Below are 27613 nucleotides of genomic sequence, written 5' to 3'. Positions count from 1 at the left end.
GCGTTGGCTTTTACATGCTCCGTTTCTCCCTGCTCTCCCCCCTCAACAGCTCCCACCATCCCTTGCCATTCCTTCCTCTGGGGGCAGACTCTGGCAAAGTGGCCTGGCTGTTGGCAGAGATAGCATTTCCGGGCTCCTTTTCCCTCCTTCTTAGCCCCCTCACTGGGCTTTGAAACTGCGCGCGCGCGGGCTGTTCCGATTTCCATCGGCTCTGCCGGCGGGAAAGCTGGCTCAGGAATGTCTGGAATGCGGAACTCCTTCCAACGTTCCCCTCTCCCTTCCCGCCTCTCCAAGGCTCTTGCCTCCTGGCGCGCTCCAATGGTCAGCGCAGATTTGGTCAGCTGATCCATAGACACCGCCCTGGGGCTCCGGGGCAGCTCGTCTTTCACAGCCGAAGAAAGACCTTCTTCAAATAGCATCTGAATGGGTGCCGCCGATAAATCCCACCCCAATCTGTGAATCAGCATGGTAAATTCAGTCCAGTACTCACGGACAGATCTGCTTCCCTGCTTGCAAGCCATTAGCTGTCTGCGCACCAATCCTGGTACCTTTCTGGGGAACTGAGTGGTTCTCCCCTTTTTGTCTGCATCCTGAGCCCTTCTCTCCTCGAGCCTCGCCGTCTGCAGCGCAAGTTGGACCTCCAGAGCTTGATACCTTTCTTCCAAGCTTGGACCAGCTCCAACCCCTGCCTCTCCGGTTCCGGCTGGGTTGCTCATGATGCTTTCTCCTGCACAGGCAGCGTACAGAGACTGTCAGACTGCTGTCAGGGGATGATTAGCTGCTTGTGCTTAAAATTGTGCCCCCTCAGAGTTTGTGCGGCTCCACAAACCTCTGTGTGTGACAGAGCTCCTCAGACATGTCTGCTCTAGTCACTAGTAGAGTCTGACAGTGGCTGCCTGCGGAAACGTTTCCAGCAAAGAAGCTCCTTAACGGAAACGCGTCTCCTGGACTCACGACGTGGCAGCTTCCGGCGAAAAATGGGTCTCCCTACAGTTGCTTCTGACACCTCCCCGCTATTTTCGCTGGACGTGTCTCTCACCCCTTTCTCTCCCCTGCTGTTTCCTGCCTGGGCTGCTGCGTCTCTCTCAGCATTACTGAGATCCTCCTCCAGAGACCCCTCGCTCCCCCTGCTGGTCCCTGCTTTGGCTGCTGACTCTCTCCCAGTCTCTGGGAGCCCTACCAACTCCCTTTCCTCTGATGTCAGTTCCCTGACAGTTCCCATGTTGCAGAAGAGAAAAAGAAACAGTATTGTTTAGAAAACACACTTTCTTTGTTTCCTGTCCCTACTTTGGTGTTGAATGTGTCTGGAGGTACCAGTGAGCAAAATTTGCAGATTTTTTTTGGCAAGGATCTAAAGAATTTCTTGAACCACACATCTCTCTTGCCATTTCACAAAATGCTTTAGACAAGTTACTGTAGTTATATGTACTTGTATTTACATGAACACCAATAAAAATTATTTGGACAAACTTCCTTGGTCATCAGTTTCTTGGTCAGCACAGAAATGCAACACACAGGAAATGGACAACGTCTCTTCTGGAAGTGAGGGCCAAAACTGAATACATCGCAACAGACCCCTAGGTAAGCTTTGCTAAGGTTTCTTTCCCCCTTCCCCAGTGTAGAGCTTTCTTTCTCTTTATTGTCCCCTTCATCAGGTATTTAGCTAGAAGGGGTAGTCAGCCACAGGTAAAATCAGGGGTCAGTGATCTTTTAAAGTAGAGGGCTGGATCACTTTCCCTCAAACCTTGTTCTTAAGCCTGACCCCCATTTTGTACCCATGATCAACTTGCCTAGGGCCCAGGAGATTACACTGCCAGGTTTCTGCTTGTATCTAGTCCGCTGTAGGGCGGAAATGTGGCACAAACGATGTAAAAACACATAGTAAGAAGCAAAACAATACCTGCTCCCGCAGTTTAAAAGGCCATAGGTTGTTTAATTAGCCAAAGGCCTGGGAGAAGAGAAATGTTTTTGTTTGGCGCCTAAATATATGTAATGAAGGCGCCAGGTAAACCTCCCTGGGGAGAGTATTCCACAAACAGGGAGCCGCTACAGAGATGGCCCGTTCTCATGTTCCCACCTTCTGGACCTCACTTGGAGGAGGCACATGAAGAAGGGCCTCAGCTGATGAGCGCAGGGTCCAGGACAGTTCCTATGGGAAGGGGCGGTCCTTGAGGTATTGTGGTCTTGAGCATATCACATGGACACCCTATTCTCCTGTTTACCAGCTAGCTTTGATGGATGAGATGGAAGGGTACGCTGGTGAGAAGCACTGGACCGCCACCTCTAATGTAATATGCAAGCAGTTTCTGTTGCTGCAGAAGCCATACTCTGTTTTGTGTCTAGAATGGGTATCTGGGTATAAGATGAGAGTAGCACGAGCCAGTTGCATAGCAGTCAAATGTGTTAAAACAGGAAACTGCTTTATTGCTTATTTCAACCAACAACCTAGGTAGCTAAAACCACCAGCTATGCACAAAGACCCCTGGACATTTTTTGATGACGCCAGCTACAAAATTTGTAAGACAAGATATACCGTCTTTTTCGCTCTATAAGACGCACCAGACCATAAGACGCACCTAGTTTTGGAGGAGGAAAACAAGAAAAAAAATATTCTGAATCTCAGAAGCCAGAACAGCAAGAGGGATCGCTGCGCAGTGAAAGCAGCAATCCCTCTTGCTGTTCTGGCTTCTGGGATAGCTGCGCAGCCTGCATTCACTCCATAAGACGCACAAACATTTCCCCTTACTTTTTAGGAGGGAAAAGGTGAGTCTTATAGAGCAAAAAATACAGTACATTTTTCTATAAATATATGTCCAGAACTCAAACAGTACAAGCCTTCTATATTGTATTATTTGTTGTCAAATATTTTCATGAAAGCATATGGCACAGTGCCGCTTAGTGTTTGTAGTGCCACAAGACCCCCTCTTTTTCCGCCATTAAGAGACTTTACGTGGAATTTGAAATGCTGACTTAATCTCAGCTAAGTTCCCATGAGAAAAATGGGATGGGCGTGATTCCGCTCTTTAGAGAGCTGTTTCTGTGACTGGAACAAGGTCTCTTGATTAATGCCATGCTCATTAACTTCATTTTCTGTAGCCCATTGACAGCTCTGTCATTTATCGCAATGGGAAGGAGAGCAGCACTAATTTCTGGCTGAGTGTTTCGCGCCACTTTCAAGCTGCCCAGGGTTAGGCCCCAGAGTGCTGAAGCTTCTCGCAAATGGCACGCTCTGTCTAGTGATGTCATCCAATTACATGTGATTCCTTGCCAGCGTTGCTTATGTGGCTCATTGGAACAAATTCTCTGCGGGAAGCAAGATGTGTGTGTGCATGTTCTGCGTGGTTTGCTGAGAGAAGCAGCAGTTTGTGACAGGCTGATGATGCATATGGGAACGGTTGGGGAGGGAAGGCTGGCTTTTGTGAGCACGAAGGAACTTGTATCCAGCAACTCGTATCTCCCTTTGGAGAGGTCTGAGCTTGGGATCTTGGCAAGGCAATTCTTGTTGGGATGTGAACACTTTTTTATTTTTACCTAGACTGCCAGTGGCAGTAACAGTTTACTCCCTCCGTGGTTTTTAAAGCATGCACCTAGAAAAGCAGTGTGTGAAGCATTGATTCCTGGGTTGGACTTGATGACCCTTAGGGTACCTTCCAGCTCTGTCATTCTTTGAAGCAGGCATGTTTTGGAAATGCATATCCATCACGTAGACACCCTTCTCAGAACCGCGATTGGTGCCAGCTTCCTGCTGAGGCAATTTTTAATGGAAAACTCTGATCTGCTGCCAAAGAACGTGTTGGATTGCCTTGAGCTCATCTCTTGTGAGGCTTAATCCATGGTGTTCATAGGTAATTGCTTAGGTGGGTAACGCTTGAGGCAGACAAGTGCAATATAATGCAGATGTGGTGGAAGTAGGCAGCTTGAAGGCTGCCCCTAGGTCATCTCCTTCTGGGAAGCAGGTGGCTTAAAGGACAGCTGCTCCCAAATTGATGTGTCCCAGACAGTTATGTACTGCAACTCCCATCAGCCCCAGCCAGTATGGCTAATGGTCATGGATGATGGGAATTGTGGTCCAAAACATCTGGAGGATATCAGGTTTTGGAAGGCTGGTGTAGGTGCTGGCAGTAGGAGCTGGGGATAGAAATAACTGCGTAGTGAGTTTGAGGTTAGAGAGGGAATGGGTAAGTGGGGGGGGTGCTGGTAGAAGGCGGAAATTTGAGAGAGACTGGAAATGTGTTTTAAGTTGGTTGGAAGGAGGCATTAACAGTGGTGGTTGTATTATAAAGTACGCCCTTGCGGAAGAGCCAAGGGTGTAGGTGGAGCTGTGGTTAATTCAGGTGGTGTACCTTTGGGCCAGGGAAGCCCTATCATTGTGTGGATGCTATTATCCACCTGTAGTCCTTAGGCTAGGGTGTGGCGTGATTCCTTTAAAATATCCTTGTTTTTCCTCTTTTAATATTGAAGGACTTTAATCCTGTCACTCATTTCTTTTCAAAATAAGCCAGTGAACAAGTTTACTGTTCCCATTTTACAGGTGGGTGTTAACTGATAGAATTGCTTGCCTGAAGGTAATCTAGTGAGCTCATGCTACCTGAACCCAGGTGTTTCAGACTAAAGCTCTTCATCTGTTTTTTTGGATTTATATTTCGTCTTCCATTTCATAAACATTGCAAGGCACTTCACTACAAAATAAAACCGTTTATTCAGTCTGTATAACAGTGGCTGAGTTTGGATGTAATCCTGGCCTTAAATCGTAGGATGCACAAACCGTGAGCCCTCCCGATCCATTCCACCATTCTTGGGGAAACAAACCCTGAAGCAGATGGCTTTGTGTTGCATTTGAACCGGTGATTATGGTTGCTTTAGATGCAACTCTATAGTTTGTTTCCCTGCTCCATATAGGGAGAAGTGAATGGTAAACTAGCATGCAAACTGGTTTGCATAACCATAGTTTATGACCAGCATTGTAACCCAACCCAGCCAGTGTGCTAAACGTGCAATAAAAATACAGTATTAAACACTGAACCATTATTAAAAACAGCCAGCAGCTAAAACTATTGGCGTGCTGAAGATGTTAATTGAAAATCTGGGGAAATACAGTGGTGCCTCGCAAGACGAAATTAATTCGTTCCGCGAATTTTTCCGTCTAGCGAATTTTTCGTCTTGCGAAGCACGGTTTCCCATAGGAATGCATTGAAAATCAATTAAAGCGTTCCTATGGTCAAAAAAAGTCCAAACAAAGCCAAATTTGGTACAACAAGAGTTTATTAAGTGCTCTTTAAAGTCACACATACTGTAAAGAGCATTTCAAAATTCAAACCCAGAATTTTTTTTAAAAAGCAGCAGAGTGGCCCAATGGTCAGAGAAAATCATAAAAATGCAGGAAAAAACCACAAGCTTCCAGATTCTTGCAAACCCCTTCCCAACACCAAGTCCTTGAATTCCAAACACCCCAACCCAAAATCCAACCCCCCCAAAAAAGTTTTAAAAGCTTAACTTACCAAATGGCTGCAAAAGAAGTTTTGGAAAAGCTTCAAAAATAACCAAAGTCTTTAAAAACTTCAAAAAAGGCTACTATGTACACTGTGTTCTATGAGTTGCTCCTCGAAGTCAAGTCGCAACTGTATTAACGGTGTTAAGAAAAAGGAAACAAACTTGCAAGACGTTTTCATCTTGCGAAGCAAGCCCATAGGGAAATTCGTCTTGCGAAGCAGCTCAAAAACGGAAAAGCCTTTCGTCTAGCAAGTTTTCCGTCTTGCGAGGCATTCATCTTGTGGGGCACCACTGTATGCCTAAAAAATAATGTTAGACTTGTCTATGGGAGAGTTATATAATGTAGGGTGCTATGACAAAAAAGGCCACTTCTGTGCCCATCGGCTGCCTAAAAGCACCCAGAGAGGGACCAGAAGATCTTGATGGGCAGCTTTATATGGGAAAAGGCAGTATTTTACATACTTGGGCACCAGGCTATTTACAGCTTCACAAAGTAGTGCTGAGATACAAGTTTTCCTCTAATGAAAACTTGGGCAGAAATGGCTCACTTTTGCCCTCTTCCCACCACGTGTTTTGCTGCTGCACTCCTCCCACCCAGAGACAGTTATTTTTCTATTTCTCAGAATCCTTCCTGAGCAGCGAGTGCTTCATTATGACGAAACATCAGTTGGATGGGGGAAATAAAAATTGCGACCGCCACCATGAACATCCTACCATGGCTATCAGATGTATGTTTGTAGCCTCCCGCTAATTTCACACCCCTGGAAGAATTGTCAAGATGCTTCCCCTACTTTTGGCACCTGCAGATGGAGCCTATTTTTGAACCGGGGCCCATTTGAAAAGGTTAATACTAAAATGGAAGCCAGGACAGTTCTTTCAATGATATTAATAGGTACATACCACTCAAATCTTGCCAGTGCATTCACTTACTGACCTGGTTTGCACATAACACTGACTCTTGATTTATTAAACTATGTTTCATTAAATCCTGGCTTGTTTGATTTTCTGATACCTGCCCAGTGGGCTAGGTTTTTTTTATTTATTTGTATGTTTTTAAGGAGGGGGGACAACAGGTTAGGTGCATCCATTAATTTCTGTGAGTCTGCTCTGAATATGATTAGTATTGAAGACAACCCATAAAGTTCTGTGGCTTTCAGGGCTGGTTGGCTTCCTTTGCCTGCCTGCTCAGCCAGTAGGATCTCCGACTTGGAAGCAATGCTTTCGATAAAAAGAAGCCATGTAATAGTTCTGAATGAGAAGCGTTCCTGATGCCTGCATTACTGAGTTCTGCAATCAGGACAGCTAGCTGAGTTTCAGAGCCTCACTGATCAATGAATCTTGTTGGTTGGCCTTTGGTAATTTCCTTTCTCTCCTTGCCTAATGTAACTCACTGAGTAGAGAGAGAGATGTTTGGAGTGAGGGGCAGGAAAGGAAATCTGAAATGGTTTTCCTCACTCAGCCCCCCATTTTTAAGTCACTTCACCAAATTTCAAATCCAGGCAAGTTCCAGAAGCAGTATTGTTATGTCAGGAAGCAATCTCACATGTTTTAGGGTGCTTGCATGAGAGCACGGCCCCCAAGAACAGGATGTACCAGACAGCTGGGTGGATTATGTGGACCCCATGAGGTCCATGGAGCACCAGTTGGGAAACACTGTTTAATGGTGATATTGCTTATTGTGGCTTTTTTTTTGCATTTAAATTGTAAACTCCCTTTGATCCAATATACATTAAAAGAGGATAATCATCAAATAAGCTTGCTATGAATCCCTCCCCCAGTATGGTATGTTAATGCCCTGAGTCTTTTGAGGAAGGGCTTTTGGCTTACAGGACTGAGAACTGCAGTTAGGAGCTACCATTTTATTCTGGAAAACACCAGGTAGGCTGCATTCAGGTGAGCTAGCTGTATTCATGTTTCTGATAGTGAACCTTATTGGCTTTTTGACCTTGAATGCAGTAAAGCTCCTTCGCATGATAGGGAACTCTTCTGAGGAGAAAAGGGATTCAGCCTCTTCAGATCTAAAGTAGGATATATAGCCCCTCTGGGAAAACTTGGAGCTCTACAAGCTCTGACCCCTGGAAGCAGCAGCAGCAGCCTGAGCAGATGTCAGTGGGTGTTCTTGGGGTGGGATAATGAGAAATCAAGCTTTCACTAACTTCAGTGTGCCGTTTTGGTGTAAATTCTTCCCTTCAGGCATACCAGCCCCAGCAGATCCTGCTCTCATATCCCTGTTCCATTCCCACATGAGGGCAGTGGCTGCTCTTGACTTTGGGGCATTTCCCATTAGGCTAATATGTGCATCTTGTAATCTGGACTTTCTGACCACTGTTGGCAGCTCTATTTATCACAGAGGAGACAGCTTACTCGAAATAAACCTGGTTAAGCTCACAGTGCTAAGAATAGTAAAAAGACCCCAATTGCACAGCCAAGAGGGCCCTCTTCTCATCTTAACACATAAGCATGGTGATAAACTCTCCTTTATTGGTGCTAATCTGACTATTTGCATGAGAGCAACGTGTGAGCAATCATACCAGTTTACATTCCCTCCGGTGCCTGCTCAGTACCTCATGCAAATCCCCACTGCTATATTCATCTCCTTGAGGTTATTACCCAGTGTGTTCTTGAATGACCCCCCCTCCACCCTTGCCCCTCTGTGAGTCAGACTTCAACAAATTTTGCTTGCGGAGCTGTTTTTGCATGTCTGAGCTTGGTATTCTTGAACCAAAAAGAGCTTTGTGACATGTTACAACTGTTGTATTTTTGCTTCCTTCCTACTGCTTGCTCACTCTTTATTTATCCCCCCACCCTCAGCCTCCCTCCTCCTTGTCAAGACTGACAATTTTGATTATGGCGTCTTGACATCACCTTGTAATATTTTCAGAGATTTTGTTTACCATGAACTCTGAGCACTTTGCCTGCACAAGGCTAGAGCGTTCTTTAGACGGGCCATTTCTAAAGGCTACAGTTGATACAATGGGGGAGGAGATGTGGTTTGTTCAGGCCTGTTTAATGACTCTAGAAAAATAGTGTTGGGTACTTAATCAGAGAGGACCCACATGGACCCACAGAGCCTGTCTACTCTCAACATCTCTCTTAAACTGCCCTGGCATGTTTGCAATGAAGGCTGACCTAGATATCCTTATACATAAATACCGTATTTTTCCGTGTATAAGACTAGGTTTCCCCCCTAAAAAATAATGTCAAAATTTAGGGGGTGTCTTATGCACGGATACATCTCCCCCCATTTTCTTAAAACTTAGTCTCCCAAAATAGGGGGTGTCTTATACATGGGGGCGTCTTACAGATGGAAAAATATGGTAAATCACTCACCAGCAGCACAAGACTCAATGGGTTTCCTTTGATTGCAGAGGCCTGGTGCTGATGAATAGATTCAATATATATATTTCCTTCATATAGAATACAGTGTTTAAAATGTTGCTGCTGGAACGTTTGCACACACAGTGTTAGAGCATGTACTTTGCATGTACAAGTTCTCACATTCAATCCCTGGCATTTTTACTGACAGAAGGCATGACAAGCTTGTGATCCTTCACATGGTGTTGGTTTCATAATTCCCACCATCCCAGACAAATTGGCCATGTTGGCTGGTGCTAACGGGAGTTGGAATTGAACAGCAATCTGGAGGGACACAGGCTTCCAAACTCAAAGGCTCATAGCAGCAGGGCTGGGATGGAATTGAGATCACGATAAGAGGAGACTAAACTAGGCTGGGTATGGACCAATTGTCTAATGTAGCATGTTCATAAGAAGCTGTAAGGATACTTCCCCTGGGTTATCTGCTTTCTCAGTTCAGTCTGTTGGCATTAAATTAGAAGTGTGCAGAACGCTCCTCTTTAATTCTAGAACACCTTTTACTCATATAGATGGCATAGCTTGCATGGGTGTTCTATCTTCAGTCTGGATTGTGTGGAAAGGCCAGATGCAAACTCCCCTCGTATGTCAACATCATGTGATTCCCTTTTAAAGTTGCTTTGCAGATGCCCCTTAAGGTTCCCTTTCTGTATTCTAAAATAAAGGCTGTTTTAAGCTATGGATATTGGGGAAGGGGTCTCTGTGGATAGAACACCTGCTTCTCAGGTCTCTGGTCTCAGGTCCAGTCTCTGATGTCATCTCCAGGTAGGGCTGGGGGAGACTCTGGTGCAAAAGAGATCTCTGGAGATCTTCCAGTCAGTGTAGACAATACTGAACTCAGTGGACTAATGGGCTGGTTCTGTATAAGACAGCTTCCTATATTCCTAAACTGTCATAATTTGAATAATGCTGATATTTCTGATGGTCCTCCACCCAGAAGGGAAGGGGGCGCTAATCGGAAAGAAACCGGAAGTAATGTGTCCCTGTCAGCTGTCTCCAGTGGAAAACAAGCACAAAACCATCACATAGTACTAAAGATAAGAAAATACTTTACTGATCGTAGGTTGCCAACTAAGGCTTTCCTCTACTGTTTCTTTGCCTTTGATTCCCCCCCCCTTCGGTGGGGGGAGTGGAGATAGTGGGCTGGTTGCTCTGAATGTACTCCATTCCTGCCACACTTGGTTAGTTTTTCAGACTTGACCACTTGCCTCATAAAATTAGAAACTCATTATCAAAGGTAAGTTGGAAGAGTGTCCTGGTGAACTTTGCCCTCTTAAGCTGCCCAGTTTTGTAATGTGGGGCAACTCCAGCGCGTTGACCTGGCCTTCTCCAGTTTCTCACTGGCAAGGTCTTTCGGAACAAGATGTGGTTACAGACAGCCCTAATCCTGCAAGCTGCTTTTCCTTTCAGCATAATCTAGGCAAACGCTTTCCCTTTAGGGAGGTGTGGAACATCCCCGGTTTAGTTATGCAGAAATAGTCCCCTCGCTGAAAAGTGGCGTCAGGTGTTCGGGAGCGACACTTATCTGCAAGAATCCTCCTTGCAAGCGTAGGATTTTCTACATGGTAAGTTTGCCGTCTTGGATCCCATCTGGTGTGCAAGGCGCCAGACTGCTGCTCACCATCATCCTTCATTCAAATAGCCGGCTTCCTTCATTTGCTTAACTAAATTGCTAGCCATGCAGTGGAGAGAGGCACAATGAGCTGTGCAGGATGCTGAAATCGCTCTTGATTGCTGAACTCCTAGCCGTCGGGGAAAAACGGAGTAGAAATGGCAAAAGGTTGTCAGTTTGATCAAACATATGGCACGGGGGTGGCTTGGGCTTTTATATGAGAAAAAGGCATGAGTAAGAGCCTTAATGAGTCACGCCTGAAGAAGGCTTCGTGTATGCCAGTTACACACTCGATAAGTACTTGACTGCCCCTCCTGATCATCTTTCAATCTGGCGTGACAGTTCAAATAGTATTGTTTGATAGTCCCTGCTGAAGGAACACTCTTGTGCAATAATGTTTCTTGCTTGCCTGGATTGAGGCTAGAGAGGGTGTGTGTGTGAGTGTAGGTAGAAACTAGCACACCGTAGAAAGGTAAGACTCGCATTTGTTGCATTGCTCACTTTTGCCTTTGGCCCCTGGAAGTGAATGCAGTCCTTGGATGAAGAGGGTTTTTCACCCTTCCCTGTTCCACTGTCTCACTTGACCTTGCAGTGTTTTGAAATGGGTCACTTTTTATTATTAAAAAAGGTAAAGGACCCCTGGATGGTTAAGTCCAGTCAAAGGTGACTATGGGGTTGTGGCCCTCATCTCGCTTTCAGGCCGAGGGAGCCGGCGTTTGTCCACAGGCAGTTTTTTGGGTCATGTGGCCAGCAGGACTAAACTGCTACTGGCGCACGGAGGACTGTGATGATTGCCAGAGCTCACAGAAACGCTGTTTACCTTCCCGCCACAGCGGTACCTATTTATCTACTTGCACTGGCATGCTTTCGAACTGCTAGGTTGGCAGGAGCTGGGACAGAGCAATGGGAGCTCACCCCGTCGCGGGGATTCAAACCACCAACCGTCTGAAAAGCAAGCCCAAGAGGCTCAGTGGTTTAGACCACAGCGCCACCCGCATCCCTGGTCACTTTTTATAGATGGGAACTGAACCTCTGAGGGTTGGATGGGAAGTTCTTCATACCTGAGGAGCAAAACACACAGAGAGAAAATGGAAGTGAGAATTCATGTGGGTGTTGTTGTTGTTTTGTAAGATAGGTCTACTTTAAACAGGAGCCTGCAGGAATGTGGCATCCCAGTTACAGATACTTCCTATTCCAGCCTTGCCACCTCAATTTGTGCTCCTTTGTGGGATTAATTTCAGTTCACTCGTGAGAAAGATTAAAAACGTGCAGAAACTTGCACGAGACGCCAGTGACACCTGTGAGATTTTAAACTGGTGTATTCTGAATCTTGGACAGCGCTGGCTACTTAACGTGGGGCCTCACCTGCCATGTGCCTCCCATGTTTTGAACTTCTCTCAATATTTGTTCCCCGCTCTCATTAAGGCATACCTGCTTGCGATAAATCTCTTCCTGACCACAGCTATGCTCATAAAAGCCTTGACTCAGACTGATTAAGCACAGTAAAACTAATAAAGCTTGTAGCGATCCATCTCAGCAATTGCTGGCTGTTCTAAGTTCTCACCAAGAGGTGTTGATTGATGTTCCATTGCTTTGCCCTCTCCCACTTCCATTCTTAATTTTGTTCACAGTCATCTGGATTTGAGCCTTCAAGGTGGTTTTTGGATTCACATCTCCCTCTAGTGTCAGCGCTGAGCATTACAGTCCCTAAAGACCCAATAAATCAAATCCTGTTTTGTTGACCAGTATGGGCTATTTGAAACCTAATTAGCAGTGTCTGCATTACATAATTATCACTGTCAGTCGTTCTTTGCACTTCTTTCCCACTCTGACCTCACTCTGCCCCAGAAAGGCATCCCTGTACACCTGACAGCTGAGAATCTCACTGTGCATCTGTTGAAGTGGGACTGTAGTCATCGAGGGCTTACATCAAGATTACACTCAAATGAACTTTGACCTTCAGCATGTGATACAGACTCTTGGAGCTACTCTGATTCCCCTGCCAGCCCACACCAGAGGCCATTGGCTGCAGTTGTCACGATATTTTTTTATCCATTTTCCATTTCTTAAAGGAAATCTGCCCCTCCTTCCTACAACTTCTGTCTTAACACTCGCCCAGCTTAAGACAGGGCCTGATCCAGAGTATTAAAGGGAAAAATAAGGTTAGAATGCATTAAGATAATTATAGGATAGAAAACAGAGGAAGATGGAAAGGAATTGCTGAAACAATTAACAGAAGTGGAATACAAAAAGGGAGGTGTGAGGAGGTCGTGGAAACAAGTGAACGAAAGATGGGATAATGAAATTGTTTGATTTATTTTATTTTATTTTATTGTTGTTGTTTTGTTTTGTTAGTTTAGTGTTTTGTATTGTGTGTGTTTTTTCTTTTTTTAGTGTTTACATTTTTTTGGAAAAGTAATAAATATATATATATTTTTAAAAAAGACAGGGCCTGATCCGCCTGTTTCTTACCAGGTGACCTTTTTCTGGATCGCCGAGAGCTTTGCAAGCCTGCTGTCTTTTTAAGGTTCTTCAGTGAATGTTTTGTTTTATGGCGAAACTTTGCCACCCAATGACTTTCAGGACCTGCTTTTTCAGGAGTCTTAAAATATGGGCCCTAGGAAGCAGAGAATATTCCGATAGTTTTAAAGAAGTGGTGGCTGGATAGCTGTTTTCACCCAAGGGTCATGTGGCTCGTGTCAGACAGGCAGAATTAATGGTGACATTTTCCTACCCGAATTGAGCACAGATAATATTTCCGGCCTTCGTCCCTTGTTTTAGTTGACAAATAAGATAGTACGTTTTAGACAGGACTTGCTATCATGCAGATGAGAATAAAATGAGTTGAGGAAGCAAATTTGCTGCTTTATGCATGTGAAGCATTTTTGTCTCTTCTTTTCTTCACCAGAGCTCAAAGTGGTTGTTAAAAGGTGCAGGACCTAATCCTTGACTACAGTTTTGACAAGCAATTATAAAAATATTGGTTTGTCTAAACTGCTATTGGGTGTGTGTGTCCTGGGGGCTTAACACTACACCTCCAAAGCACCCCTCCACAGTCTGTGTGATGTCAGGATCATGTATGCATCCTTCCTCTGTAATCACATCTTCCATTTTTTAAGTGCTGGAGACAAGTGTAATGCATGGCCTTGAGAGCTGAGTACTTAGATTTTTAAAAGTGAAACTTGCGCCATTAGGTTTGGAAATGGTTGCTAATAAAAGTAATAAGCCTGTCAGAACTGAAATGGAAATTAATCTGCAACTGAAATAATATGTGAGTTAAAGCTGCTTGTTGCAAACTCAAGTTTAAGAGCAAGTACCACTTACCATTTATTCCTGTCCACTTAGTACTGACAATGTGTACATTTCATTGCACTCTGCTTTTGGGTGCTCTGAAAGCCTTACAGAACGACTTCTCTTTTGGTGAGGAGCGCTTACATGACTGGGACTAAGACTTGTGCTGTTAATCTTACACAGTGTTGACTTGCGAAGACTGGAGAGAGGTGTTCTGAGGTGTTTGCGATTCTTGGGGAACGGCAGAAGGCTAACAGATGCAGATCTCACAGTCTTTTCCTGGGCACACTCACTTTGTGACCTCTTTGGATAAGTGTGTGTTTGCGTGCATGATTTTGCACGCCCTGCCACTGTCCAACAGAGGGAGCTGCAGGCAAGCGGATGGCTGTGCAAATAATTGCTGAGAACAATAGCCTTGCAGTTCTCCCAAAAGTCAAAGCTTTCAGAAGTTAATTTTAAATGCTGCCTCGCTGGTCTTTTGCCAGGTGCACTTGCTTGGCAGCTGGAAATCCTACTGGGCCCTTTTGCTTCAGTTCCATGAACTTTTAATGCTATCAAGTACCAAAGCTGCATGTGAGAAGACGTTTATTTTGCAGTGCATGTAAAAGAGGGCCTCCTTGACCTTGAGCTTTATTGATCCCCGCTATCGGCTGTCTGGGTGACGTCATCTGTTGGATATACATAGGCAGGTGGTAGATGGCCGCATTCACACAACACTGAGGCTGCCTGTCACAGAGCCTGACCTAAGAGTCAGCGCTGAGAGTGGCGTCTTGGAAGCGTCTGCTGCAAAGCCTAAACATGAGGGACAGGATTTAGAGTCCTTTGCCTGGCCAGGACTTGTGGCAAAATCCAATTTCTTGAGGAACCAGATGTTCTGTTGACTGCTTTGGAAGAGACAGCACTGTCCTGGGAAGGAGTTGCAGCACCTGCAGATTATTGCATAACCCTTCGCACAAACGGGAGCCTCGTAGAACCCAACCAAAGTCCCCTTCCTTTGGCAGCCGCAAATCCAAGCCTCACAAAGTGTCTGTGATGGAGAAGTGGGACAACCACGCAGGTGCCTCAGCATTCCATATGCCAGACTGGATGGTGAGTGAACTGCTGTTCAGCTCTCTGTACCAGCAGAACTGTCTTGATTGGAGCTGTATCATGCTGGACGGGTTTGTCTTTGTCTAGAGTTCTGCCAGATCCGAGGTGTGTGATCTTGTTCTTGACAGGGTCTAACAGCCCGAACTACCGTATTTTTCGCTCTATAAGACGCACCAGACCACAAGACACACCTAGTTTTTGGAGGAGGAAAACAAGAAAAAATATCTTCTGAATCTCAGAAGCCAGAACAGCAAGAGGGATCGCTGCGCAGTGAAAACAGCAATCCTTCTTGCTGTTCTGGCTTTTGGGATAGCTGTGCAGCCTGCATTCGCTCCATAAGACGCACATAACATTTCCCCTTACTTTTTAGGAGGGAAAACGTGAGTCTTATAGAGCAAAAAATACGGTATGTTATAAATGAGCAAGTGTCACCACTATCTGTAGAATGGAGCATTTCTACCCCAAGAGTTCCTTCTCAGTTTTACTTGGATAAAAAGTGGAATATCTGATTTCTTTATTTAGTCCGTTTAACAAAATTTTTACTTGATTGTAGTAAAACCTCTAAGCAGTTTACAGTAAATATTAAAATAATAAAAGTAGTTTGAAAACAATGGTAATAGATAATTAACAGCAGAGTAGTTTAAAGCACATCAGCACCTTGTGTGTGATGGGGACACCATAATGATTCACATACTGGAAGTAGAAAAATGAGGCAGTGACCTCGGGCAACAAATCTTTGGGTACCGTTAAAGGTGATGGAATCGGGGAATGGGTTGATCTGGCCCAAACAGCGCAATCCACCACAAATAAGCAACTTCGCATGAGCATTATTCTGTTCCCGTGTGATCCTCCTGTTCCTTTCCATGAGGCTTGCAAAGGAGAGCATCCTGGTGGATTGGGTCCACTGGCAATTAGGATCAAAGTGCTATTTGGGTTTACCATTTGAAGAATTGCAGGCTTTTAGGTTTGCATTGGGATTTGCAAATGTTTCTACCAATTTACCTGCTTGTGACTACCTTTTGAAGCACAGGACAGCTTTACGTGGTTGGTGTGGGTATCATAGTTGCTTTGCATGATACACAATGCCTTACTCTTGTCAGTGGGCAAGTGGCTTCCTTCAATGCTGTCATCAAGAACCATTTCTGTGAAAGCAAAAGAGTGCTCATGCCTGATAATTTTTTCCTGGGGTACTGGAATCTGATCTGATTTCTGTATAAAACTTTGCTTCCATGTTAAGCCTTTCTTGCAATTATTCCACACGCACTCGCTTCTTTCTCCAAAGATAGCTCCAAATGGCTATCCTGTACTCCTTTTGAGTGTAGGATAAGGGTAAGAAACATAGAGCTTTATTTGATAAGGATTCCATACATAGCCTTCCTTAACCTAGTATGGAACTGACTGGGGCTGATGGGAATTGTAGGCCAAAACATCTGGAACATACCAGCTTGAGGAAGGGTGATCTACACAGCTAAGCTCTGTCCTGGGGTGCTCAGAATTACTACCATTGATTCCTCCTTTAAATACTGCTTAGTATTCAGCTGCTATAGCAGACTACAAACCCATCCATCATAAGAGCAGATCCTGTAAATACGCCTAGCCATGGTGAAGAGGGAATGCGACCTAAAATCTAAGACACAATGCATTTATTGGGCTCTGGAAGTTTACCTTTGAGTTATTGCCTGTATGTGATATGACTGTCTTCACTGATGCATATTCGAAAGCACATTAGGAAATCAAGAAAAATTGATTATTGGTATCCAGCTATGTTGTTATACTCAGAGTAGACGCATTGAAATTGAAATCAAATCAATCAATACCAATTTAACCCAATTTATCAAAGGCTAAAAGCTTGTTTACTTTTGTACGGAGTGCCTTTATTGAGTATCTCTTAATCCATCTCATTTTAGCTTTTGTATACCTCTAGGAAAATACATGAGGTGTGTTAATAGTGTAGACATAAGGCTGCCTTTGCAGTTAACAGGTTTCTACAGTAGTCAGGTTTGTAGGATTTCTGAGTTTCACTGTGGCATCGGATATTTTGGCTGGGGGGGGGGAACACTCCACTCAGCATTGTTGGGAGTCACTCACCGCTCTGTCTGAATTTGGTGTTAGAGCATAGGGCAAAGGTTGCAGTTTTGCTGAAGTCTTGGTTCATGCTAGGAATAGAGCTGTGAACTCTGCTTTTAATTTGGTATGAGCCAGTGACAATGTGTATCATGATTTAAAGGTTAAACTTTAATCGCAATCAAAGTCAACTGCAAGACCATTTATAGGAAAGAAAAACGAGAGTACTATTAGATTTACAGTATTATGTGCAGAAGGGAAGGTATGGTTAGCTAGCTATAAAAAAAGTTTTTAGAAAGTTATATCGTTCCCTTCAGTAGCATCATCTTTATGAATAACTATTAGAACAAATGAAGTAGCAACATGGCAGATCAAAATAATAAATCAAACATATTCAAACAGCAGAGGCCATAAAACAATGGTAGAATAAAATAAAATCAGATGGCAATCTCAGACTTTTAAAAATGTAAGGTTATTTGCCTAGCACTGAAAAGTCTACCCGGCAAGAGCTTTCCAAAGATGGGGGCACCCCACCTGAGAAAGGTCCCTCCCCTGTGCCATCCAGCTAACATCAGAGGTTGGGCCATCCAGAGAATGGCTATCAACTGTCTCAGTCCGCAGGCAGGCTTGTGTTGGAGAAGCCATGGGCCTTGATGTCTTGAGGGTAGAGTCAAAGAACCAGGGCTCTGAATTGCACTCAGGTGGATCAACAGCCGTTGTAGGTTGAAAAGTCTCTGAAGCCTCAAACCTGGTATGTCGCACACTTAACATCCTCTAAATTTCCAGAAATTCTGTGATACCATCAATTCAAATACAGTCTTCTGTGGCTATGGTTATTTTTGTTTTAAACTTGGTTCCTTTTGCATTGTTCTGCCATAGCACAGCTGAAGAGCTGCTCTAACCAAAACAGATTTGGTTAATTGGTCAAGTACTAACAAATAATGGTCAAGCATGTTTGCTTTTTGCTTAATATTTATGTTAATTATGAAAACTGATTAATGTCGTTGCTTTGTAATGGTTAGCATTTTTAAGATGGTAATGAAATATTGCAGCATTAATGATGTTAGACAAATTTGTATTAATGTGAACAGTTTTGTTCTCCTTGGCTTATGTTTCTGGAACACTAAGGTTGGTCTACAAGTTTTTTAAAAAATGAAACTAAAACAGGAATAAAGTGAAGTAACAGCAGTTGTTCAAAAATTAGCCACATTTTTAAATGCAAGTGTGCTAAGGTAGGCATCAGCCTAATGCTTCAGGCATCATTACCATAATGATTTCATGGAGTATTTGCAATCAAATTAGGTCAACAGTTCATAGAATCATAGAATCATAGAGTTGGAAGAGACCACAAGGGCCATCGAGTCCAACCCCCTGCCAAGCAGGAAACACCATCAGAGCACTCCTGACATATGCTTGTCAAGCCTCTGCTTAAAGACCTCCAAAGTAGGAGACTCCACCACACTCCTTGGCAGCAAATTCCACTGTCAAACAGCTCTTACTGTCAGGAAGTTCTTCCTAATGTTTAGGTGGAATCTTCTTTCTTGTAGTTTGGATCCATTGCTCCGTGTCCGCTTCTCTGGAGCAGCAGAAAACAACCTTTCTCCCTCCTCTATGTGACATCCTTTTCTATATTTGAACATGGCTATCATATCACCCCTTAACCTCCTCTTCTCCAGGCTAAACATGCCCAGCTCCCTTAGCCGTTCCTCATAAGGCATCGTTTCCAGGCCTTTGACCATTTTGGTTGCCCTCCTCTGGACACATTCCAGTTTGTCAGTGTCCTTCTTGAACTGTGGTGCCCAGAACTGGACACAGTACTCCAGGTGAGGTCTGACCAGAGCAGAATACAGTGGCACTATTACTTCCCTTGATCTAGATGCTATACTCCTATTGATGCAGCCCAGAATTGCATTGGCTTTTAATTGCAGTTAATTGCTGCTCCAAGCCTAAGAGATGTGCATGCTTTTGAACGATATGGATCAGTGCAAAAATGGACCAATTTCAGTTACCTGACATTTTGGTTTGTGTGTTTTGTATATTTATATCCCATCTTCCTTTGATCATGGGACTCAGCCATCCAGGTACTGAGCAGACTCTGACCTGTTTAGCTTCCGCAAGGTGGCTGTCTCATGTGTCCTCAGACCATACCCTTCACCTTGTTTCTCTCGCATCCACCCCCACCACTTTCTTAGTTCAGCCCATCCAATCTCTTCCAAGTGGCATTCTTGCCAGCTGCTTGGTAATCAATGTGGCCGATGAGGAGGCAGTGAGAGATCAGTATAAGCAGTGGTTTGTGCAGTAGAATAGATGCACAGATCTGCCTTGTGTGAGAGGAAACGAGGCTGAACTTAAGAACAGTGAAGAGTTAAGTTGTTTGTGTTAATCCTCCTGAGGTTTTAACTCATGTGACATTCTAGCTGCAGGCTGGAATCTTAACCACTCTGAGGATTTAGCAAAGGCCTTGGCACCGCACCGCTAGTTAAGGTATGAGAGTTTGGCACAAGCAGCCACCTCTTTGAAAGTAGAAGTGATCTTTAGACCTTTTGGCTGAAACTTTAAGCATTGCAGGTTTGCAGTGTGATAAAAGGACCCCTGACCATTAGGTCCAGTTGTGGCTGACTCTGGGGTTGCGGCGCTCATCTCGCTTTATTGGCCGAGGGAGCCGGCGTACAGCTTCCGGATCATGTGGCCAGCATGACTAAGCCGCTTCTGGCGAACCAGAGCAGCGCATGGAAACACCGTTTACCTTCCCACCGCAGTGGTACCTATTTTTATCTACTTGCACTTTGAGGTGCTTTCGAACTGCTAGGTTGGCAGGAGCAGGGACCGAGCAACGGGAGCTCACCCCGTCGCGGGGATTTGAACCGCCGACCTTCTGATCGGCAAGTCCTAGGCTCTGTGGTTTAACCCACATCGCCACCCACATCCCGTGATGTTTCCTCTAAATTTCCCTAACCCCCGTTTTCTGAATCCAGCTGTTCTCTGCAAGAGAGAAGGTATGTGATTCAGCAGCAGAGCCAAGTCTGCCTCTGCAAACTGCGTCTCTGTGCCTTGGTCTCTCTCTCAGGTGTTAACCCATAAGCACACTTCTGGCTTCATTTGAGAAAGTAGGACAGCTGATAAGCATCTTGCCTGTAACAAGGCATCCCTTTTTAAGTTGCTGCCCGTCATCTGGCTTTTCTTTTCTGACTAACGAAGAGATCTTAGGCAGTTGGCAGGTTTCCCCCCAGCCCGCTCTTTAATGCACAGTGCAGTTCTGAGAGCCAGAAGTTCTGGGCGCCTGGGCGCCACTCTCCTACTGAAGCCCACTAGCCCTTGCCCTCCAGCACTGCAAACAATACCTCAGTGGGGACAGAACGAGGGCACCCAAGATAGAGGAGATATTATAGAAGAGGAAACGGTTCTGTCTGTATAGCTAAGGTTTCTGAGAGCTTACACCCTTGTACGACTTCATTTTCCAGGACATTTGTTGTCTGGAATGAAAAGTTGCTGATTAGCATTACCTGGCCTTGGCTGTGCTCAAATAGCTTGAGGTTTTCTTCTTGATTGTGAACTTACTTTGGCGGTGAGAGAGTTCCAGGAAGTGGGGAGTTCTCCTTTGAAACGGTACACATTGCAGAATCGCTAAAAGCACCATTGAGGTCTGTTAATGAACAAATAAATGGCTGGACTTTGGAACAAGGTGCATAATAGATGGCAATGGAGGACTCTGGGGGAACATCCTGTCGCTGCAGAGAGGTGTGTGTGTTTCACTCTGCAAGACCTAGTTGTGTAATTAATATCTGATGTTTGCTGTGCTACAACATGTGGATTTGCTTTTTATAAAGAAAAGTTCTTTTCCTTTTGTTATTGCCCGTATCCTTCTGAAGTGGCAGGCTGCCTGCGAACATTTGTGCCAGAGTAAACTGGTTCACGTGCAGTCTTTCCTTGCTCAAGGCTTGCAGCATCCAGCAGTGATCTGCATGTATGACTGAGTTGTCACACATGGCGCTCTTGTATTTCCTTAAGCAGAATTGCTTTCACTAGCGTTCCCTCCCTGTGGAATGCCCTCCCATCACATGTCAAGGAGATAAAGAACCACACAACTTTCTGAAGACACCTGAAGGCAGCCCTGTTTCAGGAAGTTTTTAATGTTTGCCGTTTTCCTATGTTTTTATATGTGCTGTGAGCCACCCGGAGTGGCTGGGGAAACCCAGCCAGATGGGCGGGGTATACATAATAAAATTATAATTATTAGAGGTGTTGATACTAATTGGCCATTAGTGTAAAGTGCTATAGCACGTTTGAGGTCCATTGGAAAGGTGTGTATATTTTGATCTTTAAACAGACCCCTGTGCAGAATCTGTAAGGAACCTCTCCTCCAGAAGGCCATTGATATGAGGAGAATCATAGATCAGTAAGTTTCTCCAGGCAAAAATAGGAAATTTGCTTAACATTGATTTTATAATTTGTTACAGTTCTAAGCCACTTTCATTATTTCATGGTTACAGGCAACTAATTGCTTTATCTAGTTGGCATTATGCAGCAGACCTATTATATCATATATCATATCATATATTACATAATCATGATAAAAATCATAGTGGATAAAATCAATTAAAATTACTCTCGTATAGCATTGAATAAAAGTATAAGTCTTTGGTTCCAAAATGCTTTAAAATAATTGACTAATATTTGACTATGTTTGATCAGTTAGTTGACCAGCCCTTTTTTGAAAGGGCAAATGCCCAATCCTGAATGAGGATCAAATTAGAAAGAATCAAAACCTGAAGTTTTTTAAAAAAGAAATTGTGGCATTGGGAGGCTGTGATGTGAGGCAGATTTTGCCCCAGAGCTTTGTTGCCTGTAGAAAATGTTCTGTTTCATAAGTACAAACAAATCGATGCCAAATTGATTTTAATAATGTAAGGAAAGCACATACTGCCCCTTCAAATTTTTACATGTATTCTAATACAAAATTCTACATAATATAACATTTAAACCACATTAAATGTGCTTTGTTTTTTCTCCTCAAATATTTCAGGTCAAATACTAATGGTGCCCGGCGGGGGGCATTAGCATGATGGAGGGTTTTTTTTTTGCTTTGTTTACTAATCACAAATGAAATTAAGATGCTAAGGTCACTCTTATTGCAGGACACCCCCCCCCCCAATCATTTACTTTGTACAAACTCGACACACTCACACACGACATACGCGATGTTTCTGTTATAAATTCATAGAAAATCAACCGTACATCGGATCTACACCGTTCTACTTTTATTTTGCTCCATGAAGAAACGATTTTCAAAGGGGGAAGGTTTGATACAGGGTGGCCATAATTCCTTGAGCATACCAACATGTACTCAGGAGCCCTACCCAGTTTGCATGCCAACCGTGATGGTCTCAGACAGAAGACCATCAGGGTCACAAAGGACTTGCATATGGGAGTGGATTCAACACGGACTGGGACATAGGACAATGATCAGCTCTTCCCTCTGGGGGCAGGAAACTGCCAACCCCCCTTTGTCCTCTGGAAATTACTCATGGGAGGGGGAAAGGAGGAACCTGTCAGGTGACAAGATTCTCAGGTTACCTCCACAACTCCTCCCTCAACCCCTCCTTTTTGTGATGTATCAATGATGTAGTTATTATGTAATCTTAGGGGTGTAGCTTGGGGAATTAGTAGCTAATAAAAGTTGGGGTCTTCTTTTGTTCTGGGCTTCCATCTTGTTCCACCTGGTGGCAGGTGGGAGTCCTTTCGCGACAGTCTTCAATAAAGACCAAGCCTACTGGCTGCTGTTTTGCCCTGGTATTCCTGGCTGGTGTCCTTGTTTTTTGTCCAAGGGAGCCCTCAGATTTCTCCATTAAAACACCCTCTAGGGCCTCATATAGCCAAAAACTATGCACGGGAAATATCAGCTGGTTTGGAGAAACCTCAAGTAATAGAACAGGCATCCCCAACCTTCAGCCCTCCCGATGTTTTGGACTACAATTCCCATCATCTCTGACCACTGGTCCTGTTAGCTAGGGATCATGGGAGTTGTAGGCCAAAACATCTGGGGGGCTTCAGTATTCAGGAAGAAACACTGGTGAGGGAAGGCCATCCCATCTGAATGGGGAACACACTAATATTTTCGTGCAGGCCCTACTACTTAAACAATGAATTATAGCTGAAGTACAAACCCTCCGTGAGTACTTTGATATAAGTGTATTGGAGTGCTTGAGTCATGGCCAGTGTGGACTTTGCTTTGGACACTGATCCTCAATCTCTTGGTTGTTCGACAAGCTGTAATCTTGCAAAAATGAACCACATTCAAGGTTTCTAGTTACAAGTAAGCCTGAATAACCGGATTACAATTGGGGGTCGGCCCCTGCAACTTTCCATTTGCTGTTTGTTTGAGTAATTCCAAAAGCTGCTTCCTTAGTCTCTCTCTCTCTTTCTTTTGGTATACCAACCTCCCTTCATAATACAACTTGAACCTCAGTGGAGTCGCTCTGTTATGAGTAACTGAGACAAGAGGCCTAAAATAACCTACAAATCCTGTACAACGTAGAATTCTGACATGGAAATTCAACGTTCTTCGATTGTATGGCTTGAGACAGCTGCTTAAACCATTGGGGACCAGCTTCTCTGCCTCACCAAGGATGTTGAAGAGAATGGCCAAAAGGAGGATAGCTTTCCATTTTGTGTGAGCCATTCTTTTCTTTGTGAGACGTCTTGTTGTTTCTTTGAGGGATCTGGAAATTTATTTTATTTAACAAAAATTATATATGGCTTGGGGACACAGGTGGCGCTGTGGGTTAAACCACGGAGCCTAGGGGTTGCCGATCAGAAGGCCGGCGGTTCAAATCCCCGCAACGGGCTGAGCTCCCGTTGCTTGGTCCCTGCTCCTGCCAACCTAGCAGTTCGAAAGCGCGTCAAAGTGCAAGTAGATAAATAGGCACCTCTCCGGCGGGAAGGTAAACGGCGTTTCCGTGCGCTGCTCTGGTTCGCCAGAAGCGGCTTAGTCCTGCTGGCCACATGACCCGGAAGCTGTACGCCGGCTCCCTTGGCCAGTAAAGTAAGTTGAGCACCGCAACCCCAGAGTCGGCTGCGACTGGACCTAATGGTCAGGGGTCCCTTTACCTTTATATATGGCCTGATGCTCTTGACGTTTTACAAGAAATATTAAAATGATAAAAAACAGTTGCAAACAATTAAAAAACATTTAAAGATAATTAAAATTAACAGTTAAAAAGACTGGAACATGTCAGCATCTTTACATGTCTGGATAAGCTTGCCTAAACGAAAAGGTTTTAAGCAGGTTGCTGAAAAGTATGCAGCAGAGGATGCTGCCTAATGTCAGTAGGCAGAGAATTCCAAAGTTCCAAAGCTACACTAAAAGATCAATTTCCTACCGATATGGAATGAGCATTATGCAGCAGCTGTAACAGGGCTAGTTCCACAGATTAAAGTGGTCAAACGGGCATGATCTTGCAGGTAAACTGGCCCCAAGTTAGCAGGTGCTCCCAGCTGAAATAATCCTTATATTCTTCCTGCAATTTCATTTGTCAGTTTTACTATCTCCCAACCGGCTCAATCTTTTCCTAATCAACTCTGTTGTCTTCCTGGTGTTTAGCATATACAGTGGTGCCTCGCAAGACGAAAAGAATCCGTTCCGCGATTCTCGTCGTCTAGCGGTTTTTTCGTCTTGCGAAGCAAGCCCATTGATTAGCGCTACAGCGGTCTAGCGGCTTTCCGTGATCAGCTGTTAAGCGGGTTTTTCAGCGGAACAGCTGATAGGCGGCTTAGGAAAAGGGGGGGAGCGAAAAAAACCCGCGGGGACGCGCAAGATTTTTTCGTCTTGCGAAGCAACCCCATAGGGAAATTCGTTTTGCGAAGCGCCTCCAAAACGGAAAACCCTTTCGTCTAGCGGGTTTTCCGTCTTGCGAGGCGTTCGTCTTGCGGGGCACCACTGTAGTATCCATGGTATCTTTCTTTATTAAGCAATTTCTAGACTGTTCCATAATATAACATGTTTAAGAGAAAATCCCGAGATATATATGCTATCTATACAGTGGTACCTCTGGTTACAGGCGCTTCAGGTTACAGACGCTTCAGGTTAGAGACTCCGCTAACCCAGAACTATTACCTCGAGTTAAGAACTTTGCTTTAGGATGAGAACAGAAAGCGTGCAGCAGCGCCGCCGCCGCCGCAGCAGCAGCAGCAGCAGGAGGTCCCATTAGCTAAAGTGGTGCTTCAGGTTAAGAACAGTTTCAGGTTAAGAACGGACCTCCAGAACAAATTACAGAAATTACAATTCGTTCTGGAGGTCCGTTCTTAACCTGAAACTGTTCTTAACCTGAAGCACCACTTTCGCTAATGGGGCCTCCTGCTGCCGCCGCGCCGCCAGGGCACGATTTCTGTTCTTATCCTGAAGCAGAGTTCTTAACCTGAAGCACTATTTCTGGGTTGGTGGAGTCTGTAACCTGAAGCGTATGTAACCCGAGGTACCACTGTAAGTTCTTAACCCGAGGTACGACTGTATTTGATTTGATATACCTCACATAAGTAAGTATGTTAATGAGTTCATTATTACTTGAAGTTGAAAAGGTTCATTGCTCACTTCAGTCACAATACTCCAAATGCTTTCTGTTTTGAGACATTCTTTTAAATGTGGTGCCAGTTCCCTCCATTTTCTTTGCAGAACCAGCAATGGCCATCTTTCATTTTACTCACAGAATAAATCTAGGGTTTTCTCCCTGTATCAGGCTTTAAAAGGGAATAAGTATGAGGTTTAATAGTGTGTGTGTGTGTATTCAAGACTGAAATTGCCCTACATGCTTTTGAATTTACATTCTGAAGAGGGCTGTACCACATTATTCTTCACTGAAACCCTGATTTCAGCAGAGTCTTTGGAAATAATGGACCTGTTGAATTCTGCTATCCACCCCAGTTGCTACATTCCATTCTGTTAGAGCAGCAGTCCCCATCCTTCTGACCTTCTAGAGTTTTGTGCAGTTTTCAAGATCTTCAGGCGGATTCTTACCCATTTTTAAATGATTGAATTCCATCTGGATGTCCATGAGCGACCTGCCTTTTGTCTCTGGAAGGAACCGGAAGAGGAGAACCCATGAGATTGTCATGATGCCCATGAAAACAAGAAAGCAGAAGTTGCCCAGATGACTCACTAAATAAGGGAACAGCATCCCGATCAAGTACAATTCCACCCAATGCAGTGTTGTGCCAATGACCAATGCAGCTGGTCTGGATGACTGTGTGAAGAGTTCTGCTGTGACGGGGAACGTTGTTCCTGAAGGCCCCACACCATAGAGAACGATGTAGAGGAAGATGAGAGCAACATTGCAATATGGTATCCAGAAGGTTCTGTCTTGCAGGGAGAGAGTAGTTGTGAGGACTGCCAAGGCCACTATCATGAGACCATATCCCCACAGCATCAGTGTCCGTCTGCCCGCACGCTCAATGATGAAGCAGCACGCAATGGTTGAGCAGAGCTCACAGGCCCCGATCCCTAGAGTGACGTAGGGGCTGAGTTCTTCACTAAACCCGGCTGTACGGAACACGTCAAAAGAGTAGAAGTAGATGGCACTGACTCCACTGACTGGTAGCGTACCTGACACTATGATCAACAGGTATATCTGGCATCGCATGGAGCGATCTCTGAAGAGCTCCAGCACGCTCATAATTTTTGCTTCTTTTGTGGCTGCCTGCTCCTTCAACAGATCATTCACCTCTGCTCTGTGGTCCCCTTCACCCCAGAGCTGTTTCAGAGATTTCAAGCAGCCTTCCATATCTCCCTTCTGGATTAAAAGATACGACGGAGATTCAGGGAAGAACGGGACTGTGATGAGCAACAGCAGCGCTATGATTCCGTTGCTGGCCAACAGGAAAGGCCACAGGGACTCTGTTCCTAAAAGTTCGCGGAGTCCCGTCAGTTGCCCAAGAAGTTTCCCCAGGTTTGCTAGAACTGCAATAGTGACATTGGTCAAGCCGCGGAGGTGCTTTGGAGAAATTTCTGCTAGGTACTGACCTTGGATACAGATGCCCAAACCTGCATTAAAACCATACAGGAGTCGTCCAAGGAGGATAATTTCGAAGGACTTTGCTATTCTGCTGGTTCCCATGATCACTGCAGCTACTAACATGAAGAGGCTGTTAAATATCATGCAGTTCTTTTTCCCACATTTTGCAGACAGATACCCTGAGAGGCAGGTTCCCGTCAGTCCTCCAATGCTGAAGATAGACACAATGAAAGACCATAGGGGCATGAGGCTCTGATCATCAATGGGAGCGTTGTATCTCTCCAGCCAGGTATCGTTGATGAACTTCTTGACGAACGGTGAAGTAAAATTGATCATAGAGACTTGGAATCCGAAATGGAAGCTTCCGCCCAAGCCCAGAACAATGGTCATCAGAAACATTTTTCGATACAAAACCAGGTTTGAGCAAAGGCTGGCCATCTTTCTGTCTTACAGATGTTAATAGTATTCTGTTGGAACTTTCCCTTCGCAATAGCTGCCCAGTTTCCTTTCACTGAGCCTTGTTGCTCAGGGACAGCCACAATTAAACGTGACTTTGTACTGTTTGCTGTACATGAACTTTTGCTGACTTTAGTGGGTAAAGTTCACCCTAGCAAAATATGCCACCCAAAATCTCCTGCTTAGCTCAGCCCATCCCTGAATATAATAATAATAATAATAATAATAATTATTA

At 44.5% G+C, this 27613-nt stretch overlaps 1 protein-coding gene and 1 pseudogene across 3 annotated transcripts in view; one reads left to right on the top strand and one right to left on the bottom strand.

Annotated features, from left to right (window-relative positions):
- Nucleotides 1-27613, top strand: part of AHCYL2 (adenosylhomocysteinase like 2) — a 102289-nt gene that overhangs the window by 30692 nt on the left and 43984 nt on the right. The gene's annotated exons all lie outside the window — the stretch shown is intronic.
- Nucleotides 10584-27559, bottom strand: LOC309541333 (solute carrier family 2, facilitated glucose transporter member 5 pseudogene; annotated as a pseudogene). Of its 2 annotated transcripts, none has more exons than XR_014224564.1 (2): nt 25882-27559; nt 10584-10604 (listed from the first exon to the last, which is right to left on the bottom strand). The product of XR_014224564.1 is annotated as a solute carrier family 2, facilitated glucose transporter member 5 pseudogene (transcript). The 2 variants fall into 2 exon arrangements; XR_014224565.1 differs by lacking the exon at nt 10584-10604 and adding an exon at nt 14457-14557.

Source organism: Podarcis vaucheri, assembly GCF_965113315.1.
Source record: "Podarcis vaucheri genome assembly, chromosome: 10".
In the NCBI taxonomy this organism is placed as follows: Eukaryota; Metazoa; Chordata; class Lepidosauria; order Squamata; family Lacertidae; genus Podarcis; species Podarcis vaucheri.
This window is presented reverse-complemented; position numbering and strand designations above follow the sequence as displayed.